This window comes from Rhipicephalus sanguineus, chromosome 4, assembly GCF_013339695.2.
Source record: "Rhipicephalus sanguineus isolate Rsan-2018 chromosome 4, BIME_Rsan_1.4, whole genome shotgun sequence".
NCBI classification, from domain to species: domain Eukaryota; kingdom Metazoa; phylum Arthropoda; class Arachnida; order Ixodida; family Ixodidae; genus Rhipicephalus; species Rhipicephalus sanguineus.
The window spans coordinates 197,955,187-197,978,117 of record NC_051179.1 but is presented as its reverse complement, the minus strand read 5'-3'; the positions used below and the strand labels follow the sequence as shown (position 1 = coordinate 197,978,117).

The 22,931-nt window shown below is 46.8% G+C and overlaps 1 long non-coding RNA gene across 1 annotated transcript; it reads left to right on the top strand.

Annotated features, from left to right (window-relative positions):
* The first annotated feature begins 4,389 nt into the window (after positions 1 to 4,389).
* On the top strand, positions 4,390 to 6,552 carry LOC119389164 (uncharacterized). The gene is made up of 3 exons (XR_005183040.2): positions 4,390 to 4,669; positions 4,864 to 4,938; positions 6,393 to 6,552. It is a non-coding gene; the product is annotated as an uncharacterized LOC119389164 (long non-coding RNA).
* The last annotated feature ends 16,379 nt before the right edge of the window (positions 6,553 to 22,931 follow it).

The window sequence follows — 22,931 nt, the reverse complement described above, 5'->3', positions numbered from 1 at the left end:
GACATGTCACCGCCCCGTTATAAAGGGGACGCTCATAACATCCATCCATTCATCCAGTGCAGCACGCCTAACTTTTTCCGGGTGGCAAGCCATTACTTCGCGACCCCCCGCGCGGATACCGCCTTGGAACAGGCTTTGCAATGCTTCGCATGCATTTAGTTCTCAAAGCGGCGGCACTTCCAAAAGCAGTTCCCGTAGTCGCGGCGGAATGGACTAGAAGATGGCTATCTTTGACGCGCTTTCAGCCATCTCTCCAATTTAAGGGTGCGTTCCTAATTGATTACATGCGTGAAACGGTCTTTTGTGGTAGCAGGCTTCCCCACCGCCGGAGCCGACTTCGCCTGTTGCGGCTTTCTGAAATGGGTGCTGGTAGCGTCGGTGGTGGTGACAACGTCATTGAAGCCGACAGGGTCAGATGGCTTAGGACTCCGAAGATGGGGACAGACTTCGGATTCTGAACAGTCAGAACAAACCAAGTGAGGGCGGAAGCGTTTCGGTATCTAGATGAACCGAGAAGAGATATCGCCACGCTGCAGGGCAATCCGGCTATGAAGGCGATATTTATTCACTATAACACGCATTTGTGCTCGCCTTCAGCGGTAGACAGACTTTTTTTCTTTGGTGAGTCTTGTGCTGAGGCTGAACCGACGCTGTTAGAAGACAGCCTATTTGAGATGCTCACACAGCAACCTTCTCAGCAAAGCAGATCTTATGTGCAAAGTAAATGCATACTTTTTCTCAATTCACTGGTGTTGATTAGCGATTCGAGTGATTTGCTTAAAGTGTGCTATTTCTAGCATAGCTTAGTTTGTTCGCCAAATATGTCGATTTCGGTGTCCAATCCTTGTTACTGTTGCTGTGAAATAGTGTATTTTTATTTCAATTGATACTTGTAATTATGTCATTATTGCTAATTATGTACTTTGTCCACCCCCTCCCCTGCAATGTCTTAATGGCGCTGAGCGTACTGTAATAAATAAATAAATGAACTGAACGTTTCGTTGCGCTGTAACTTTATTTACAACGTTATGCTGCAGTAATAAGTGTGCGTAGTATGAGCATCCTTGAAATAAAAAAAGTATTCCAGTATCTGTATCGCTGTAACTGTATTCCGGAATACTTTTGTCATCTTATTGCAAAAGTATCTCCGAAATATCCCGTTACGCTATGAGCAAATGTATCTCAGTATCTGTATTTTAGGCTTCCAGTTCATGTATTTCGATATCTGTATTCCGGAATACTTTTCTGGGTATATCTGCCCAGCCCTGTCTGAGAGTAATAGGAAATATGAACTTATTGTAACTCCGCGAACAGTTACCTAGTCAACAGAAAGCCCCTAGCAGGTATGTGCCACAGAAATCGGGCAAACCGCACTACTCATTACTGGTAATACTGAAAATAAACAGAAAAAAGCAAATAAATAAACTAGCAAACAAATAACCGCGTACATAAAGATGCATAAATAACCTGCACACTGCACTTCTTGCCCACACGAATTGAGGTGAAATCGCTTTAAAGGAGCATATGCTGAATTTAAAAAAAAATAATAATGTATAAATTAATAAATGTAATAAATCAATCTGTGCGCTACACAGCTTCTCTGGTCATCCACTTTCACAGAGTGGAATAGTTAAGGATCTTTTTTAGAAATCTGCGCAACATCTTCTTTATGCAAACATGCACATCGTGCTGGATTTAATCGTTATGCTTACTTGGAAGGTTCTCCTATTCTCATTTGCTCAGAACATCTCAACGACTGCCAAGGGCAGGTGATCGGCACGCAGGATTGTTGACAAGTTCCTTCGCCTACTTTTGGTCCAGCACACAACATCTACCACCGACAAGAGCGACAAATCATCGTCGTATTCCTCCAATTCGATGGGGAAGTATTTTAGCCTATTGCGACACGGTGTCCTCCTTTGGAAAAGAGGTTTACTTTTTCAATTGCTGCGCACTACTGACAAGGAAGAGACTACGAGCACTAAGCTAATGGTAAATTAAGCATTCTTCTTGTCTACGTCTGCTTAGAACATTTTGCTACACGCACTAGCTTTGGTGAAGGCAGTGACGTTTTTAACGAGATGGTCGTGAGGCATTCCAGCAGGACTTTCAAAATCTGTTTTTTTTAATCTTTATTGAATGTGACTTGAGTGGTCGTTTGACTCGGTCTACGAAGATATATAGCATGACCAATTGTGCAGTAATATTATAATTATTTCTGTTGCAATAACAACTGCTCTCAAGTACATCATAATTTATTGTAACACTTCTACTTGCTTTAAATTTGGTCTACCGAACCTTGGCATTGAAATATGTAAATTTTACGTCTTCCTTGTGTTAATCGTCTGGTTTGTGCTGTATTTTACCCATGACGTGTCTTCCTTGTGTTAATCGTCGGGTTCAGCACTCTGTCCCGTGTCTTCCTTGTGTTAATCGTCTGGTTTGTGCTGTATTTCACCCATTAACTATGCATCACCAACTAGCCTGCCAGCAAATGTTATTAAATTTTACGGATCTATGGAACGTCGATCATAATGCTCGTCTCAATGGGTTAGACTACAAGCACGATAATGGCTTGTATGCAACCTCCACTTCAGGGCACATGCGCGCAACCACACAAATCGAAAACTTAGCACCGCGCTCCTGAATATTTCACGGTTTCCATTTCTTGAACACACTTCACAGCACTGGACAGAATTGCTCAGATGTGACACGGTGGGAAAAAGTTTCACCACAGCGCATACCATCGAGCACAAGAACACTTGCGCGACGTTGCGCATTACGAATGACGACAATGACGGAGCAATAAAACTTGCCCATCCTGATCGTATTGTCGTAGCTGAAGCTTCGGCTCGACTACTATTTGCCGCGACGAACGGCACACACAACACACCCGACGCGAACACTTGTTCCCGGGATTGAGCACTTTTAACTTCGGCGCGCACTGAACGCATATCTTGCTTAGCACGGTGCATGATTACGTGATAGAAATCCTCTAAATTCTTTGCGATTACATTTGAAAGATTGGCGGTACGAAGAAAAACGCAAAACGACGACACTTGCATCACTACAACACACTTTCTACACTGCGGCCGTTCCGTCGTTCCGTTGACGATCGCACGCACTGACGGGGCCAGGAAGTGCGCACGGGCTGGCTACTTTCGATGAACATCTCCGCGGGAGTTGTATAGCGCTTATCATGACCACAACGATAAAATGAGCAGTTTTTTCCAACGCTGCAGCGATAGGCCTCGCGCCCGCTTCGAGCAAGCGCCATGTTTGCTGTGAAGGCGGCCCGGCCAGCCAATGAGAGGCGAGCCTGGCAAGCCGGCAGGGCGGCTGCAAAAAGTTAGAACCGCTCTTCGTGACGTCACAGGAGCCCTCTGTTGCGGGCGGCAGGTGTCCCGCCAGGGGCCGGACACTTCGACTAGTTTCGGTATTGGAAATAAAGCGTCCGCCATTGTTTTGGTAGGAAGCAAAAATTCAGCAACTTTTGCATGTGTGGCCTTTCTTTTCCAACCTACGCATCAATAAAGTAAAGTTATGCAATTATGTGTAGAAATAAAATGTGTTCTTGACTATTTTTTTAACACCCGATATATTTATTTGGACGCTTCATTCGTTGCGCCGACGGGCGGCGCTTTCGCTCTTATCTCTGCTGCTGCCATTCCGTGCGTCTGCTCCTGCCGCTTTCACTGTGTGCACGTGTAGAATTTTCGTAGTATGCCTTGAAGGGGAAAATTTTGGTGTCTGTGAGTGCCACCATGCTCAAAATGTCCGAAAAACTACGCAAAAGAAACAAGGCATGCTGCGCTTCTGTGTGGTGCGACAACTCAGGAAGGAACAGCGCAGCGACATTTTTCCGCTTCCCAGCGACCGGTAAGCACACCTCTTATTCGGTAGTTACGAAGAAGCAAGCGCTATTCTTATCAGAAAAGCTACAGGGCGAACTGGAAAATTTTCCGCTGTTGCTTTACAGTGTTTTTTTTTTTTTTGGTTTGGCACAGCGCCCGCAATGTTGTAAGCATGTAAGCTACTTGTCGGCAGTTTCTCGTGGGCCGATTGCAGGCAGCTGACATGCAGACAGAAATTGCGCTTCGGTATCGTCTATGTTTGCTGTTGCTCTTAATTTTTTATTTTCCACGAGAAGAAAGCTTACAAATCACGTGTACCGAATGTGCTAAATAAACGCTTCTTCAACGAACTGGTTTGGCTTTCAATCACTCCGAATCCCAGTTTCTTGTATTGACATTACCACCTTTGACTGTTCATTAACATGAAAGAAGCCCGCTAAACCATTCACGTAGCAGTGACCGCTTGCATTCCGTGTTACAAGAAGTTGGAGTTACCTGCGCGACGGCCGAGCTGCACTCGAGACTTTTATTGTGACTGCTTTGCAGTCACAATAACTGTTTCGCTTTTACGTGTTGTTTATTGATATCCATGGTGGTATTTCTTCCATTTTCTAGGTGTGACGTATGGTGGAATGACACGTGCCAAAAGGGGAGACCTGGCGGGGCTGGGATGAAAGCAAATGTACAGTACAACGGCTACCACCTCTGCTCGTACTACTTCACCGAATGCTCTCACGCCGACCTTGCCAGAACGCGGCAGTTGTTGACGGCTGTTCCCGCTGTTGCAGTGGAAGTGGTGTCCCTGATCGATGAAGGTAAGAAAACAAGGTTTTAGAGGTTGCGACTACCTTTGCTTGTTTAGTTGATTTTCGCACACCTTATTGTCTGATGCATAATTCACATGCCATATTTAGGCATGAATTCAACTGTGCCCTGTACACTGGATTTCGTGCTACGGTCTTCCTTCGCTACGAACCTAAACGTGACTTATATCTATCCTATCTTCAAGGACCCTCCCGGGCACAAGTCACGGCTGATTCGACTCAAGACCACCCGGGCCAAAACAGGCTCGCCGCAGTGTCAGGTATGCACAGGTCGGCTTGTTGCTTTTGGGAATCATGGAAGGGACGCGTATTTTCGCTTTGTGCAGTGGACGAGAAGGCTAGGGGCGAGGTGAAGTGGGAGGGGGGGGGGGGGTTGGAGAACCATAATACAGGGTACGGCGCAAAAGTGAACAGCTTTCTGTTTTCCCCGTCGTCTGCTACGGCTCCGCGTGGCATTACGCCGCGAAATTAGTTCCGCGTGCGCCATGGCATTGCGTGCTATTCGGTTTTTTAGCAGCGGCACTGTTTAAGCTCGAAAAATCCCCGTTAGTCGCGCACAAAATTATCATCATCATGCACGCGCCCTCTTCGTCCTATTCTTCATCTTCAGCTTCACTCCCCGAACACGTGCGTCAATTTGTCCGGCGTGGGATGCAATAACTCTGATAGGACAGAAAACGAGTACAGAGAGAGAGAGAAAGAAAGAAGCGAGAGATAGAGCGAAAGAAAGGGAAGGAAGAGAACCAAATAGATAGAGAGAGAAAAAGAAAGAAATAAATACAAATAAACATAGACAAAAAAGTCATAAGAAACAGAGACAAAGAAAGAGAAAAATAAAGAAAAGCGAGGAACGCAGCCCGGCTCCGCACTACCTTGAGGCTTGCCACCACTAGTGAGCAGCTGCCTACATTTTTAAAAAATTTTTTTTACTGGACGATCATGTGCGGTGCACGGTGTTCCAGAATGCTGGCGCAGCTAAAGATGCGAATATTTTCTTTTCACAAGGAGCGAATTCACGCTGGTAGAAGACGCAGCGCTATTGGCGCTGCAGCAAACGATACAACAGTAACCCGCCGTTGTGGGGTATCGGATATGGTGCTGCACAGTGAAACACGACGTCGCGGGATCAAATCGTGTTTCGATGCGGGCTAAACTTATACTCGCCTCCGATAGTCAAAATAGTCCACAGTCCCTCACTAGGGCGCGTCACATGGACGTATCGTGGTTCGTAAAACCGCACAATTCAATTCAATACGACGAAGCCAAACGTTGTCACGTGCTGCAATGATTTCCGTAAGTTTGGTTTTCTACTAAATTTTCTACTATACATAGTAGAAAATTTACAGGAGCAAGAGTACGCGTGCCGGCGCCCAGCAGCTTTTACATGATTGCTATTTAATTTCCTCTTGTGGGCAGTGTAGAATAGTAAGGCCAAAGTATACGAATAACTCACTATACTACAATATTATTAGACAGATAGTGAGAAACCAGCAATGCTTAACATGTTACGGGAATGTACAACAACGTTAAAATTTGGAGCATTGCTTAATGCCTTTTGGAGGAGCATTTTTAGTTGACGACTTGCAACGATATACAATCGGAGCTGACCTGTCTGAGTTAGATTCGCCATTTTACGGAAACAGTGCTGGCATTTGTTTAAGCAATAGTCCAACAATGCGAGCTTGAATGTTACTCATTTTGTCCTTATTTTCAGAAGGCGACCCTACCACAGCCGGCTCCGTCTCCCATGAATCGGCGTCTCATCTCTGTATCACGCGATCATTTGTACTTACTATACGTGATACGCAGCTATGCGCTACTGTGGCATGTACTGAATGTCTTCGTTTTCGATACGTTGCTAATAAAATAAGTGAATAAACTGCCTTTTCTGACCACTCCTTTTTCTCGCCGAAACAAAATTTCAGGCGTCAGGGCATGCTGGCTCGCGCGTATTCAACTGACAAACATTCCCAAACAATTGTTTTATGCACTTGCTGTGATTTCGCCAAAATTGCCAACCGAAAGCTGTCGAAAACAATACACTCAGCAGCAACACAACCTGAAAAAAGAAATGCACGCAGTGTCGTTTTCCGTTTGCGGCTCACAAGGCAGTCCCGCGCTCGTCGAGCGCATAGCAGACGACAAGCAGCTCGGCATTTCCTCCTCTCTCATCAACAAAAGCGTTGCCATAGCAGCATCAGAAATTTTTTTGTTGTTTTTTAGTTTCACAGTTTGGCCTACCAAACACCAGGGGACGAATTGGCGCTAGTGGCGCAATTATCGAATACCTTAGGGGTATACTAGCTGACCTAGCCGTGGTCCCGCCACGTGCGGAGCGGGTGTGCGGATAGCGCGAGTTTAGTCCCTAAGACGCTTTCCCATTTCCTGTGCGGTTTGTGCAGTTAGGTGCAGTACACCCAGTCATGTGTAGCGCACAACTCTCAATACGACGTACTTTCGAACACTTCGCAAAAGTATGGAGCCGATAAACAAAGCACACACTCGACGAACGCAAGGGCGCTGAAACGCTCGGCGACCGCTAATGGCAATCACGATGGAACTTGCGGAAACTAGTCGGCGCGGGCAGAGGATGCGCAGGCGCCGCGCCGTCAGCCCCGTAAAGTTGGCTTCGCAGCGTGGATTTGAACATTTGACGTCATTCTGCACCACGTGATGGCACTCGACGAATAGAGGCGCTAGCGGCGCAAGGAAAAGTTATGCGCAACTCTGCTACCTAAAGGTAGCATATTGCCACGTGCCGCCGCTACAACCTTCGACGACAGATGGAATACCAACCCGGTGACCGTGTATGGGTATGGATGCCAATAAGCCGACGGGGACTTAGTGAGAAGCTTCGACGATACTTCGGACCGTACAGGGTACTTCGACGCCTCGGCGCACTCGATTACGAGGTTGTCCCTGACGGCATTACGAACTCTCAGTGGCGCCGTGCCCGACCTGAAGTCGTCCATGTCATGCGCCTCAAGACATATTACGCGCGTTAGCGAATCTGAGGACTGTCATTTTGCTTTATTATTGTACTTTCTTGCTTCTGATTGTTTATTGTACTTCGTTGCTTTATTCTTGTTATTTATTGTTGCAGGCATTGGCCGCCCTCCACCCCCATGTTCTGTTTAAGGCTGTGATCACAACGCAAAGACACGAGACAGAGGGCAACGAAGACGAGCGCTGTGTTCACAACTTAAAATGGAATACCAACTAGCCCGTACCCAGACACTGTTTTAAGCATCGAGACGATCCTTTTTCAGAGGGGGGCATTGCCACGTGCGTTTCTTATTATCACTTTTGTTGTATTCGTTTTTTGCTCACAAAGACTGTCAGCAACGCCCAGCGCAAACCGTGCCTGATTGTTCGAGATCCTTCGCGATTATTGTAGATCGTTTTGTTAAGATTGCGTGCAAGACGCGAACACTCGAGCTTATTCTAGAGTTTGCGCGACAACCAGCGATAACGCTGGAATATTCGACGGCACGTGTATAAATGTCGATGCGCTTCACCGCTTGTCAGTTGATCGACGGTCGACGCTCTGTTCGCAGCTATCAGTGTATTGTAGCGTTAGCTACACTTGCCTAGCCGGAGCCGATTTCGCATGGAGCATCATGAGCCGTGCTGCGCATGCACGAGAATCAGTGATGTCACACAGCTGGGTCACCGGAGCTGGCATCTCACGCGCTCTCCGACACTGCCACGCGCGGCTCGCAGCTGCTGTCCTGCGCCGCATTCGAGAGAAGTGAAGTCGCAGACACACTGGCGCCAGCGCGCGCGTAGCTATTCGCATTCGCTGTGCAGTCGCCGTCTGACACTGCGCCGGGGCCGCTTGGTACCGCCTCTGACTGGCGTTTCCAGGTGGGTAACGCCATGGAGAAGGAGAGCGCAAATGCTGCTCCACGGCGCAGAAGAGGCGAGAAGCTTATCTCATCGGATCCCGAAGTAGTTGCCTGGCAATTAGCCGTTACTGTGTTGGGGCCATAGAGACGGCAGCGTGTTACTTCACTGACCACCGAGCCGTCTTTCTAGGCAATGGCGAAGTAACCTGACGTTGAGCATAAATAAATATGCATGTGCCACATAATACGTATACCGTGTGTGTGTCATTGGAGCAGCAGTAAGCATGACAATCAAGCTAATCCTAGACAATCTGGAAAGCTAATAATATTCAGCTGAACATTTGCTAACGCTACGTATATCCTGGCATAGCCGAGCTAAGCCACTTGAATTTTTTTTGCTGTAGTTTGACTTTCAGTTTCCCGGCCACTACTTCGGCCAAATAAAGAGCGTCATCTCGGACGTGCTGAGAGCTGAATTAGTCGACGGCACGACCATGTGACAATATACAGTAACTCTAGCCCCTATAGGCGCTGCGCATCGCGGATTGTAAATCTGACCACTCACGTTAGGAGGAGCTGCTCTGCGGCAGCCGTATTCGCCTCGTGCGCCACTGATGGCGGCGCTGCGAACGGCGCTCCGGTGACGCAAAGGCGGGGATTCGGCTTTTGTCGTCTGCTAGGCTGTGGCTTGAACAGCAGCATTTTCGTTATAGTTCGCTGATGTCGCACGGCGTTCCTCGACTACTAGCTGTATTTTCTTGTAATGATAGTTCTTTAGATGGCTGCTAGCATTACAGGAGGTTAAGAAACGTTAACATTTAACGTATCCTCTATATACGGAGGGCCATCGCGCTCAGGATCATGCCACCGAGTTCTTAGCGTCACTCAATGGGCTGGATTGCGTTGAAATAGCTTACATCAAAGCGCGAACCTCCCGCCAAGCGAGTTAAAAAGTTTACGCTGCTTTGGAAGTGAAGCACTATCAATTTTACGGCTTATTCGCGAAAAATAGTGTTATGTAAGCAGACTTGAACGAAAGTTCTCGCTCAACTCCCAATTGTAGTCACGTACAAAAAACGTTTGCCGACAAAATAAAATTGATAACTTCATCGACCAACGGGTCATTACGGACAGCTAGCGTGGATTGGGAGAGTTGGATGCACATTGAGGTATGTCACCACCTTTGAAGGCGCATATTTTTTCAAAAAATACATTTTTTAATTTTTAGATTCTGAGAATTGCCAGACATTCAAGAATATTTTGCCGAAAGAATTATCTTTTTATCTTATGTAGTTCAGATTAGAGGTGTGCGCCGCCTGTTTTTGGTCACGCCGCGCGCGCCGCCGCCGAAGTCCCAAGAGAAATCACGCCGCCGACGCCGCCGCGCAATAATTGCGTCGCGCCGCCGTTAGTCTTTTCTTTTAATTCGAATGGGGAATCTGGAAATAAAACACAGCACTTCGCCGGAGGAGCTCTTCTCGATGTGTCCATGTAATGAACAGTCCATTTCAGCGGCCTCTGAATAGCGGGAGATCGGCGAGAAGCGCGCCCCCTGTCTCCGGTTCTTGTTCTGCAGCGCCATCATGACATCACGAAGCTTTCAAACACTCTCGATACAAATGATATGGACGGAATGCGCTTCAATGCCACGAATGCAGCTTTCAGAGATCCGATTTTCGGCGCACATGTCTTTTGGTCATGTTAGCCATCGATTTAGATTTAAAGGGACCCTCATAACACTTTTCCAGACCTCACTGTTTTACATTTTTTACTTTCGGGTTGCGTAGACTGAAGGCTGAAGAGATTTACCACGTTTTACTTGCCCTGTGACGTTTCATGACGCCCCAATGAAATGAACTGAAATATCCTACGTACGGGAAGCTTGCATACAATGGTGCCGGTTCTTTCCAACGTAATAATGACGCCGTTGCGATAGTAAAAAAAATGCCCCCACCTCCCCGAAGGCAATCGTGAGGAAATGCGAATGCATTTCTTGCGCCGAGAGTACACGGCGCAGTAATTTGAATGGCGTAAAGCTGGACACATCGACGCGCTCAAGTGTCTCCCTTTTGGGCGCCTCTTTCAACTAACGCTTCTTACGTGCGTTCGTAATCACCTCAGGGATGTTGCTACCGCCTTCAGTGCAGCACAAACGCGTTTAGAACGCGCTGTTTTCAGGCTGTGCCAAGGCAGCACAAACGCTATAAACGCTTTTTAAACGCACTGCATTGAGGCGGTGGCGCAGGGAGGAGAGAGAGCGAACTGCGAGAGAAGGAGAGGCGAAGCACTGCACCTACCCTCTCCTACACTCTCTCCACACACGCGGGAGCTCCGCCGCGCTCCCGCGATGCGAGCGCCCTCACACGCCAGAGCGCGCTCCTCCTCTCCACTCACTCTCCGCTACTCCGCCCGCACCACCTGCTCCGGTTTCTGGGGGCGAGGATAAGAGCGCGCGCCCGCAGCTATTGCTATGGGAGAGGGAGTGAGAGCGGAGAGGCGCGCGGACACCGACGCCTGACATAGCCCGACTAAGAAATGCATTCGCATTTAAAACAATGTGGTGCTGAACTGCACGTGCGAAACGAGGCAGATCGCGAACGCCTATATCATGTTTTGTAGTTTTAGTCGTCTTTCTAGTTGCGACGGCGTCTATATCAATGCTCTTACATTTTTTTCTTCTTCAGTTTCTTCAAACAACGGCACCTGGAGCGTCGCCAGCGCGTTTCCTCCAGCGCTGTAGCGTTCGGCGCATTCTTTGGAAGTTTTAAAGCCGAAGAAGTCTAAGATGGTTCGTCTAGTTGGTGTTCAGTGAAAAAAGCATGCTAAGCAAAAACTAATCCCAATAATAACCCCTTTTGTGATTTAACGCCTTTATTACTTCGAACGCTGCATATATGCAATCATAGGCCAGCGCTCATCTTCGTCATTTCCGCCCGCAATAGTTCTGGCGAGCGCCACTACGCGTTGTTGCGATCGGCAGCAATGTAGGTGTTGGAAGGCCCCTTTAATGCGGCCGCTCGTGTAACGCAGCTGCAAGATCGGTACGCATCCCCTGCGTCGTTCTCAAACATCTGGGACACATTCATATGCATATTCAGACTTGAAAAGTTCCTCTTTCTGTGCATTTCGTCCACTCTCTTCTTACGCTAGGAATGTGCTGGCGGGTTCGGGCGCGGCGACGTGGTCAAGAGCGAGGTGACATCACGGCTCACCGCTTTTTCGAATCACTGAATGCGCTCTGCGAAATGGACTGTGGGCATCGCCTTTGAATGAACTTGGCAAAAAACAGCGCAAAATTGAGACAGCACACAAGACGAAGAAGGCACGACAACAGCGCTGACTTACAAAATATTTTATTTTGACATGTGGGTACATATATATACATTAACAGTCAAATAGAAAGAAAAACAAACATGGTTCACTGGTGCCCCTATCTCATCGACGTGCTTCATCATTGAGCGCCACAAGCACGTGCTGTACATATCACCTTCGGTTCAAAAAATCTATTTCCTTCATTGACAGGGTCAGAGATGGCATGCTCACACAGTTATTCTTAACGCGTTCTATCTCTGCAACTTCGATAATTTCCCTAGTTCTATAATCTTTGTTTCTTGCTACAACTTTTGTTTCGGAAAAGATTGGTCTGCATCCACAATCTCTGCAATGGAGGCCTATGTGGCCACTAATTGCTCTATTTACATAGTAGGTATGCTCCTTCAGTCGCTCAATCAGGCATCTGCCTGTTTGGTCTATATATTTACTTCCGCAGGACAGTCGGATTGAATAGACAACACCCTCGATGCAGTTTACAAACTGGTTTACATGCTTTGTGGGACAGGACTGTGGCTGTCTTTCTGTTTCGTTCATTTTTGGACATATTGCGGGCAATTCTTTAGGAGCAGAAAATACAACTTCTACATCGGCGTGCTTTCCTATCTTCTTCAAGTTATGCGCTAGCCGGTGGATGTTAGGTATGATGGTTGTCTTTCCCCTTCTTTCTGTTCTTTCTTCTTGGCCATCCTTTCTGTTTTCCTTATCTTGTTTAGAACCGATTCCGCTACGGAAATAAGCACATGCATCGGGTAACCTGCTGTTCAAGACGGTCTACCTGTTTTTTTTTAAACCAAGCCAAGTTTAACCATGAACCAACTAGCCCAAGCCTTGACCATAGTAAGCCTTTGGATGAACGCATCGATAATAGATCCCCAGAAGTTGTAGTATCTTTTTCTTCTGCAGAAATACCACGAGTATTGCCTGCACTCAACGCTGCCGCGTCCTCCAGCCTTAAAGGGCGACGACCCAACTCACTGGATAGCATATTCTTGGAGTCTCGGACCTAGTACACTATGTATAAATAAATAAAATAGATAAGTAATATATACATATCTCGGTGTGTTAGTACACCCTTTCCTTTCATTCTTATTCGAGTGAATCGATAAATAAATCAGAAGTAAAGAGAATGGCAGACTTAGAATATAGGTGAGCTAGTTGGTAGGTATTCATGTTAAGAACACATGACGTGGAAACACGGACATAAGAGAAAAGTCGAGAGAGTGAACAGCTATCTTCACGTAGACCTCTACTCGCACTTGATTGATAGGTATGACCTCTTAAGTGGGAATGCGCAGATAAATATTTGTGTCGACCTTCGGTTCCGCCGCTGTGTGATTTTTCAGTTGTTAGCGGCGTTTCTGGTGTCTTGACTACTCTCCTGTGCCCGTGTTTGCACGCGCTGTTTTTAAAAGGCCCCCAACAACCTCTGAAAATCCAACAAAAAACAAAAACAACGAGCGCGTTATTCTCTCTCGGCGTTTCTTGACTTTTGGTGCACTTCGTGATGACAGAACAGTGATTCACGTGACATCATCAGGGTACATACTGTCGACTGGGCCATATAAGTGAAATAACAGTTGTGAATTGTCTCCCATACTGCTTTGCTATGTAGCTGCCCACCCGCTCTTGCTTCTCTCGCACGACTATCGTGCGCGATTAACTGATTTCGCTCCATTGTGTGCGTTTGCGACCGCGCATGCAGAGATAGACTGTAGCCGACAAGCGCAAAATCATGATAGGTTCAATGCGTAGTGCTGACATTGTACGCGTGCTTTATTAAGAAATAAGTGGCGAGGAGATGTCCCCTATAAGAAAGGTATTGAAGGCGAGAACGAAACCAATGGAAAAGGCACCGGATTATATGATTCTTCCAACAGACGCACTCTTTACAGCGGAGACGATGCAGCTTTCTAGGAAAAAGGCGAGCCCGCTGTGACGGTTTTTTGTATATCTTTATTGGGTTAGCAATTGTATGGACACTCAGGACACGTTTTCACCGTCGTCGTCATGTTCCGTATAAACTCTAAATCGATGACATCGCTCCGCGCATTTATGTTCTGCCCGCGAGTAAAAGCTCGCGAGCGTTGGCAAGGAACATGGCTAAAGCAGAGATGAAACAAGCTGGCCATCTCCGTCACAAGGGATAACATCAACCCGCGTGCGGGGCCTGCCGTCGATTGCTCCTCAAGCAGAAGGAAACGCCCCGCCCGTCATTACTGGGCGAAGGAGCAGGAAGGGATGTCTAGGGAGCGGGACTGCGTAACTCGAGCAGCAACTGTGAACTTTGACTATAAGCGCGGTGGAGAGCGCTGGCACGCACGCTCTTTCGGCAGACATCCTCCAGCGAACGGCTCGTACACCTTCTATGTGCTGTGAGCGCTGTGATCTCACTTCTTCGCGCTCGGAACACTGATACGACAAAATGACCGACAACCGCGTCTCTCCCGGGAGCGGCCGTATTGCCATACACCAGCGCTTTGTAGAGTTAAGTGAGATCGGAGCAAAAAGAGTTAGCTGCTAGCTCTCGTTCATGTAACATTACGACGTGTACTTATCGCATTCACTGCTTCGCCCTTCCCCCCTCCCCACCGTGTCGCGCCGCCGCCGGAGGTGGAAGCACCGGCGCTCCACCGCCGGTTATTTTGGGTCCGGCGCACATGTCTAGTTCCGATCTTATAGCCAATTTTCGAACATGTGGTGAACGGTTTCGAAAGCGAAACTACTGTTGTGTGGTAACAGAAACTGATAAGTTAGCAATAATCTTTCTGTTCTGTATTGGTTTCATAAGTATAAACTTATTTAAAGACAACTTGAAAGTCTTTGTTTTTTCAAACGTTGCTTTAAATATCCGTAAGGGGGACGTTTGAAGCTACGAGCGTCTCTGTTGTTTACATTGCACGCGCTTCATGCTACTGCTGTTGATGTTGCGTAGTTTGTCATTTTTATGATGGTAACATAAGTGCAGCAGCTATTTTGAGAGAAGCAGGCATCGAACCTGGCTACCACACTATCGCAACATGCTACACTAGGACCATTACCATGTAAGGAAAGCCTAGCGTCAGTCGACTAGCGAAGCAAAACAACACCGCAAGAAAAGACGGGCAGCAACAAAAGCCATAAAGAGCTCACGGCATCTAAGGAGGGCACTAGCTATGAGCCGGGTGGATATGAACTGTTTAGGGCATCATCACCCTGTTTGTACAGGCATTGAAAAACGTTAAACTCGTTTTGCTCAAAACTTGATTTTTTGCGCTTTTTTATTACGCAAACAGTTGTAACTTCATAAGGAATAAATCTTTTCCAACGAAACTTTGCATGGTGGTTCCTTTATTACTGACCTGTGCAATGAACTAGGATCAATAAAAACGATTGGTAAGCTTTTATGTAAAAATGCTTTATTTCAAGCATTGCAAAAAAGATTCCCATATTTTTGTTTTCGTTCGTATTTTTGCTGTAATTTGATTCCCAATCATCAAATGGCAAACATCCTAGTTCATTGCACAGTGTGTTCGGTTGGCTACCTTTGTGACGGCGCTCCATTCTCAAGTTATGACTGTTCGCGTAAAGGCCGAGTTTGGGCAATGCTTTGTCAATAACAAATCCCATTCTCATTTTTTTCACTCTTTTCTGCATATGAACATCATTTAAAACGATGCTTTATAAGCCCATTTTAAAATGAAATTGCAAAAGTCAAAATAAGAAAACGTTTACAAAAATGTGATGACATACCTTAAGACTTGTTACACGTACAATCGGCTCTGAATGAAACGCCAGCAGTGGTACAGTTCGCACCCTTATGATTAGAGATAGATACGCTCCTGCGGTTTGGAGCTCGTGAGCCACATTCATGCTTTCGATCGCGCAGTGCTGCCTAATCGTGTGTGTGTGTGTGTGCCTGTAAATGCTAATGACAGGACGGCGCGCATGATACAGTTCCTAATGCTTGGGGAACGCGCTCCGCTGATTGTGTTTCATTTGTCGCCGATAATACAGCTTCGTAAACGATAGGAAAAATCGGCGAATATGTCCAGGAAGAGGAGACAGAGAGCTTTTTCCCACCATTCTTTTGAACAGTTTGGCTGGTTATAGCTATTCCTTACTGCGCTGTGACAAGAATGAATATTTTACGGTGGAAGCTTTCGATTGCTGATCCAACGCTAAAATTCACCATCGGCGTCCCTAGTCTGCAGCGTCAACACGAATGATCCAAACAATTATTACACGATGACGTCCTCATGACATCGTCGGCATACATTGCCTTCGTGATCGGTGGCTCAATCACGGAGGCAATGAAAAACATGGTGATATGTAGAAAGCTTGCAATGCTTCCGATCCTGGAGGCAGTGCAAAACTACGTTACCTCAAAAAAGCAATCGGAAGGGGGCGGGGAAGGAAAAATACAGCGACTAAACAAAAAGAAGATAGACTTCGCCTTCGAGTCATCTTAGGCAAATCCACAAGGGAACCTGCGAGTCTTTTTAGTGCAGTGACCGCATCACGCCCTATCAGCAGTCGACCGAAGAGAGTGATTTACACTATTTTATCGCAAACGCGTCTTACCACAACTTTAGACGCGAAAGCTTTGTATCTATCTACGTAAGTATGATTACACTAATCCTGTTCTGCGTACTTTAAGACGACCGGGAACGAGTCAGCAAACGTTGACTTCACAACGCAGGGATTAGAATATGCTGCAGAAAAAAAAAACAATTCCGCACAACGTACGAAATTGAATTTCATCTCACCGTCGTGGCACGTGCCCTCAGCCTTTTAAATGCGAAGCATTTCTTAGCGAACCTCTGGCACTTTGAGCGTTTCTATCTATCTATCTATCTATCTATCTATCTAGCCGCCTACGTCTGGGGGCTCTCATTATCGCCTCCTTAACTTCGTGCAGACCAAAATTGGCATGGGAGGGTAACATGATTTGACGAATATGACTGTCGGGTCATGACATGAATAAAGTGAAAATCCTGTCGCGTACGTCGTCAAACCCTTTCCTCCGGACACGTGTGGCACATACCCGCTTACCACGGGCCAAGGTACATGGGTATGCGCCACAGGTGATTGACAGTTTATATCTACCCAGGAACGACGAGAACAGACAATAAATGCGAGAGCGTTAAGAAAAACCGACATCGGCAGCGTTGACCCGACGAATGGAAAGAATGAAAGTTTGGATCCCATCAGGAATCGAACCCAAGCACTCTGCGTGACAATCAGGTATTCTACCACAGAGCCACGCCAGGTCTGTAAACTGGTTTGTAAAAACATCCTATGCAGGCGTAATGTCGGTGCAACGTCAGTTGTGGTTGTGGTGCTTGCTATCTATATAATTTTACAAGAGAGCAATAAACACTATACATGATACTTCTCCGATACAGACATCATATCAGATTAACGTCTGTGGTTCCAGTGTTGGCTCCGCTTTTATAGCGGTCTAATAAACATTACATTTGTATCCCTATGATTCAGCAAGCTATATTCAAGCATTGCTTGACTCCGGAGGAATACATTCACGAAAGTTACGTATGATATTCCCATCATCGCACCGTAAAGTGCACTTAGTCCGCCAGAACGACGCAGTGTCATCTTCATTTCTTACGAGGCTGGGCGATGGCCTCATGCTGATCGAGGATGATGCCAGATTGATTGACAGCCGCTTTGTAGACTAGGCTACCTAGGCCACATACGCCCAGGTAGTCTACGAATACGACAAGCGCCATCCACTGATGTTGGTATACGTAGCACTATCCAGGCCTACCAGCCTCGACGGCCTATACCTCACCAACGCGAAGGGTGACTTCAGATTCCAAGATGTCGCCGGCTCTATCTACAGACAATTTGTCGAAAAATGACCAAGGCATCCACGGTTTCCAAAAGCTGTACTATACCTCATACTTCACTACACATGGACCCCTCGTCACCGCGATCACGACATGATCCGATAACAAGTCATGACCAGCTGCTGGTGCTCACTGATCACGGGGATGATGACCTTGTTCAAGAACTGTCAAGAACTTCTTGCACACATGCACACGGGTTCGTGAAACGTGCGTGCGTTCTCTATCATAAGGGACAAGTATAAGAACTACATATCAGCTTACGGCTTCTGGTGTTGGTATAATACCCACGTTGCCGTTGCCAGCGTTACTCTACTGTAAACAACTGGTTATATAACACATATGCGGCTCTTCAACATGTGTGCGTATAAAATTTATACAAATCTTTGGCGTCATTTTGTAACGTTTTGCTCAGTAAAAAAAAATTACGCTACAGTCCCCTTCCCACCGCATGCTTCGCACCACATCGACTCCCATGGTACGTGGGATCTGCCGAATTTTTTATTTCTTGTTTGATCTTCAATTACTTACGCCGCTTACACGGCAGCTGCTGAAAACTTTGACTTAATGAAAGGTTGTTGCCTGCAACGACCACTTAATTTATTTGAATGACATCACACGTCGCTTGTCATGTGCTTAAAACTGCGAACAAAGGAATTGAATCGAAGGAGCAGGCTTGGCAACCGAACACGCGCAGCACGCGGTATACGCATATTGCGCTTTAACGGAGACACGGTAGCCAAAGCCCGAACCCTGAAATCAGTGATCGAAAATGGGCGGGATAGTCACTTTGAGTGCGCCACAGCCATAGAACATTCGCGAAAAGAAATCGTCGCCATACATGCAGCTGTACACATTCATAACCAGCAGACGAACCAGGAGCAATCGACACTGAATGTGCTCCTGATGGCAAGTCCACTTGATTTCGCTGGGCATTTTAACGCGATAGCGTTAGAGAGCTCGTGTAGCAGAAATTCTGGTGTCGGCGTCGGCGTCGCTACCGCCGCTTGTGAACGAAAAATCGTCCGTGAGCGAAAAATCGAGAAAGATGCAAATAAAAGAAACAATAAAAATCTTCGGTCCCATTGAGGATCGAACACGGACCGCTTGCGTGGCAAGCAGATGTCCTACCACAAAGCCACGATGTTACTTGCAGCTGCATCGGCACAAAACACTACATAAATGCCATGTAGTGGAAGGAGTCTCCTTAACGCATTTCGTTCGGCAGGTGTCACGAAGAAATTGAGCCCATTCGGCGATTTGTAGGCGCACTGGCGAGGCCATCAAACTACGTTTTTTGCGCGACGAAAAAGGCCAGGATAGTGCACCCATCGCCGCTAAAAACACACACGAACTTTCAAAAAGCTCTAAAAATGGACAACTATGTCCATCTAGCGGAAAACACATCAAGCCAACGCCTGCTTTCTAGAGCAGGCGTTGATGAAGCAAACAGCAAACGCTAGATAATGTGCTGCCATCTGTGAGGCATTGTGAGAAATATGTCTCGATTCTCGCACAGAAAAGTACTTTAAATCGAAAACCTGTACCACTACTATAGATACATCGCGCGCGCGAGCACGTGTGTCTGTGGGCATGTGTATGTAACAATACACATTAATAAGTATGCACTGAGTGGTTGAAGTGCGCAGGGGCCGGATTTCGCTATCGCGTTCAACTCTTAAAGGCGAATCTTAAGGGTCCCCCATTTTGCTTGAACATTCTGTAAAAATTACTTTATGAACTTGCCCACTAATGCTTCAATAACTCGAGCAGGACAGACTGGCCGGTAGCGTCGAGCAGCCTTCACGTAGTGAGCGCGCGCGCGAAGAGCGGCACCGGAATCCTCTCTGTGACATCACACTCGAGAGGGCTCCACTCGAAGATCTCGAGGCGAATAGACATCAGATTCTGGGGTTTCGCATAGGGTGCCTCAATGTGCTCCTCCGGAACTAGGCGGAGACGCTGATATTAGACAGGCCTACAAAAAGGACCGCATGCATGAGATTCGTTCTATCCCAAGGCTGAGCGACAGACATTTCAATCTGACATTTGCATCAAAGATGTCAGTAAAGCTGGCCGCACAGGTTTTCAGCAACCACTGCGCTGCTGCCATGTACACGTTCATAACATTTCAGCAGCTACCCGCCGAAGCGACCCATACCGCACGATTCGTCGAAAGGGTAGACCGCTTGTTTGACTGCATCAACAGTTCTCGAAAAGTGGGAAAAACACTTTACGCATTTGCGATCTGCAATGGTTATGTACATAGAGAGTTTTTGAAGGAGTGCATTCAGGTGTTCGAGAAGATGCAGGTAGTTGGGTGCCCGAGGCAGCTGCCTTGTGTGCGCGGGTTTTGTTTGACAATGAGGTCTATTCTAATGCTTTGTGACCATCTCACCAATCATTATGGATTTGCCTATGTATTGACTAGAAGGATGAATCAAGATGCGCTTGAAAACACCTTCTCCATTGTAAGATCGAAATGAGGGGCTAACACTAACACAACGGCTCGTCAGTTTCAGGCCGCTTTCAGGCACCTTTTGGTGAGTAACTTGTTCAAGATCTCTGAAAACTGCAATTACACCGAGGACATGACATCAACCTTGGCCACCCTCCCCACCGTCTTTTCGGCGCCTCTTGTTATCGAAAACATAGCCCCATTTGAGATGGAAGACGATCCCTTCGCTGACGAACCCTCGGAAATAGAGCAAAACAACCTTGTTTATTTTGCAGGTTGGCTAGTTGCAAACGTTTTAAGGTCGCATTCGTGTGTCGGGAAAGCCCACAAATGTATTCTTAGGGTCGAAGATGCCAAGTTTACCGAGGGCAACCAAGTTCTTATTTACTTGAGTGCAAAAGGGGCTGCAGAAACAGACTTTGGAGGTCTCTCAGTGCCTTCCCCTCCTTTCGTGTCCTTTGTTGAAGGCTGCGAAAGTGTCTGAAAACGCCATTGATAGCCTTTTCTCCACGATCAGATTAGGGCACACGCTGTGTGTGCATCTTCGCGAAAAGGTCGAAAAGACTGTGACCGTTTGTGAAGCGGATGTTTACGACGCCTTGTTTAGTCTCTTCGCTCGAGTCCGGCTGCACTGGTTTGCACGAAAAAGAAATGCCGAACTTCAAAGTGCACAAGTCAAGCGTCAAGCTATGTAGCAAGCGCAAAGACTCAGCAATTGAGTTAATTTTGTCAAGGCATTTTCCAAGCGGATCAGCCGCCGAGCACCGTAACCCCTGTGGCATAAGGTGGTTGAGTCAGTGACCGCCGTACTTAAAGGGTCAACAGCACAAGTGATTCGCATGTGCTGCGATAGAGTCGAACCCCTCAATAACGAAATTGACGGCGAAGCCAGTTTTGTTCGTTATCGTGAGGATTTCGTTGTCGCGAAAATCTCTTATCTTGCTCTGTTTCACGTTGCTTTGAAGGAGCTTGCCTTATCGTGCCTTATATTTTATTAAGCTTTGCATACCTTCGTCGTCGTGGGCGCAGAGGAAAATGCGAATGATTTCAAAGCATCGAGAACTTCCTGCGAACTTACTTGCCTTTCATAGCTTTTGTCGCTTTCGTCAATCTCGCCGTCACTCTGAGATTCTTTGCGCACGCTTTCAATGACAGCTTCGTCGTTGAACTCTTCGTGAATGATCTCGACGGCTTCAGCGCACAAAACGTTGTGTACTTCAACAGCCTTGAACTCGTGGCTACACCTTCATCCTCATGAGGTTCATTATTATTATCATCCGATCTAATGTGAACAACCTAATGGTCGCAACCATGCTGTTCGTATGTGCCTGACTTGTCGATTTAGGGGTGCTGCAATTTTCGAACTTCGTGGTTCCGAACCAGTTCAGGGGCTAAAAAAATGTTGTGGATCACTTCTGAAGCATACGTTATTGCGGGAGTGCGTTTTAAAATCTCTTCGCTGTCGAGTGGGGCAAGGAAATAGTAGAGGGAGAAAGGCAGGGAGGTTAACCAGTGTAGGCAACCGGCTTGCTACCCTGCGCATGGCAAGGGGGAAATGCATTGAACTCTATGGACGCTCGCCGGAGACGCCAGATTTCTTCGTTGTCGCGAGAATTTCGTTCTTGAGGACCTTCGTAATTGTGAGGGATTGAACTGTATTTCCTGCGGCGAGTCTTGGATGGTAGAAACCATGGAGATGATCCTCACAACCTTCGGGGAGGGAAAGGAGAACTCATGATTTGGAATGTCCGTTTGCAAACACAACCATGCATGTAGTTTCGACAGGTCTTCTGCGAGTTGGTGAGAATGCGGGCTTGGGAATTCGTGGAGATAGAGTGATTGCTTCTTCTACCATTGCACCCACTCCGAATATCATTCAGGCTGTTCCCATTTACTGGCAGTTAAGAATGTAAATTGCAGCCAAGGCTGCATGTGAAGACGTCCAGACGCGGTCGTGTACTATTAAGATAAAAAGCAGTTGACTGTTGATCCCATGTTTTAGATAGTTATTCAGCTTGAAGTGCGGGCTGATCGTGTTCTTGAGCTGGGTGAATGAGTCTTTGTGAGCATTCATCGGTTGACTTCGATGGGGGAGCGTACGTCACGCGGGGTATCATGCGACGCCCCGATGCTGCTTATTTCATCGGGACTTGCTATCCTGCCTTCTGGAACAATGCACACCAGCATTTTAATCATGTCTTATTGCAAAATATTTGCATACACTTTAGATTGCGCTGTAGGCGCCCCCTCAGATTAGCAAAGTCGTGCTGGCGCGTTAGCTTGCTTATTTTCCTGCGACCCTGAGACAAAGGCTGTCTAATGAATAACTTATAAGATGTTCAAAGCATGCTGCTTTGTTTAAGAAGCGTGTAAACCTGACCACATCAACAGTGAAAAAATTAACCACCCTGAATGTTAACTACAAAGGTTCATACCTGCCTACCTGCAGGGGGAAAATGTTAAAATGGTGTGTATTTGCCGCACTTACGCAAGCAGAGGGTGAGTTTTCATTTTTTATATGTTTCGGCCTGTAGGTGTGACGCTGAAGTAAGGCGCACACTATTCACACCGCCGACCAGCATTCAAATCCTGTTGGGGAAGTACTCTAACCTGCGATATTCAGTTTTCTTTGCTCTATCGGGTTCAACTGTTTGAATGTTACCTAGCTATTGCAGGTGCTTGGGCAGTAATGTTCTTGCTTGTATTGTAATTGTATTATGGTGATGACTCCAGATGAATCCATACATTTATAGTTTGTTAAGGCAATGCAC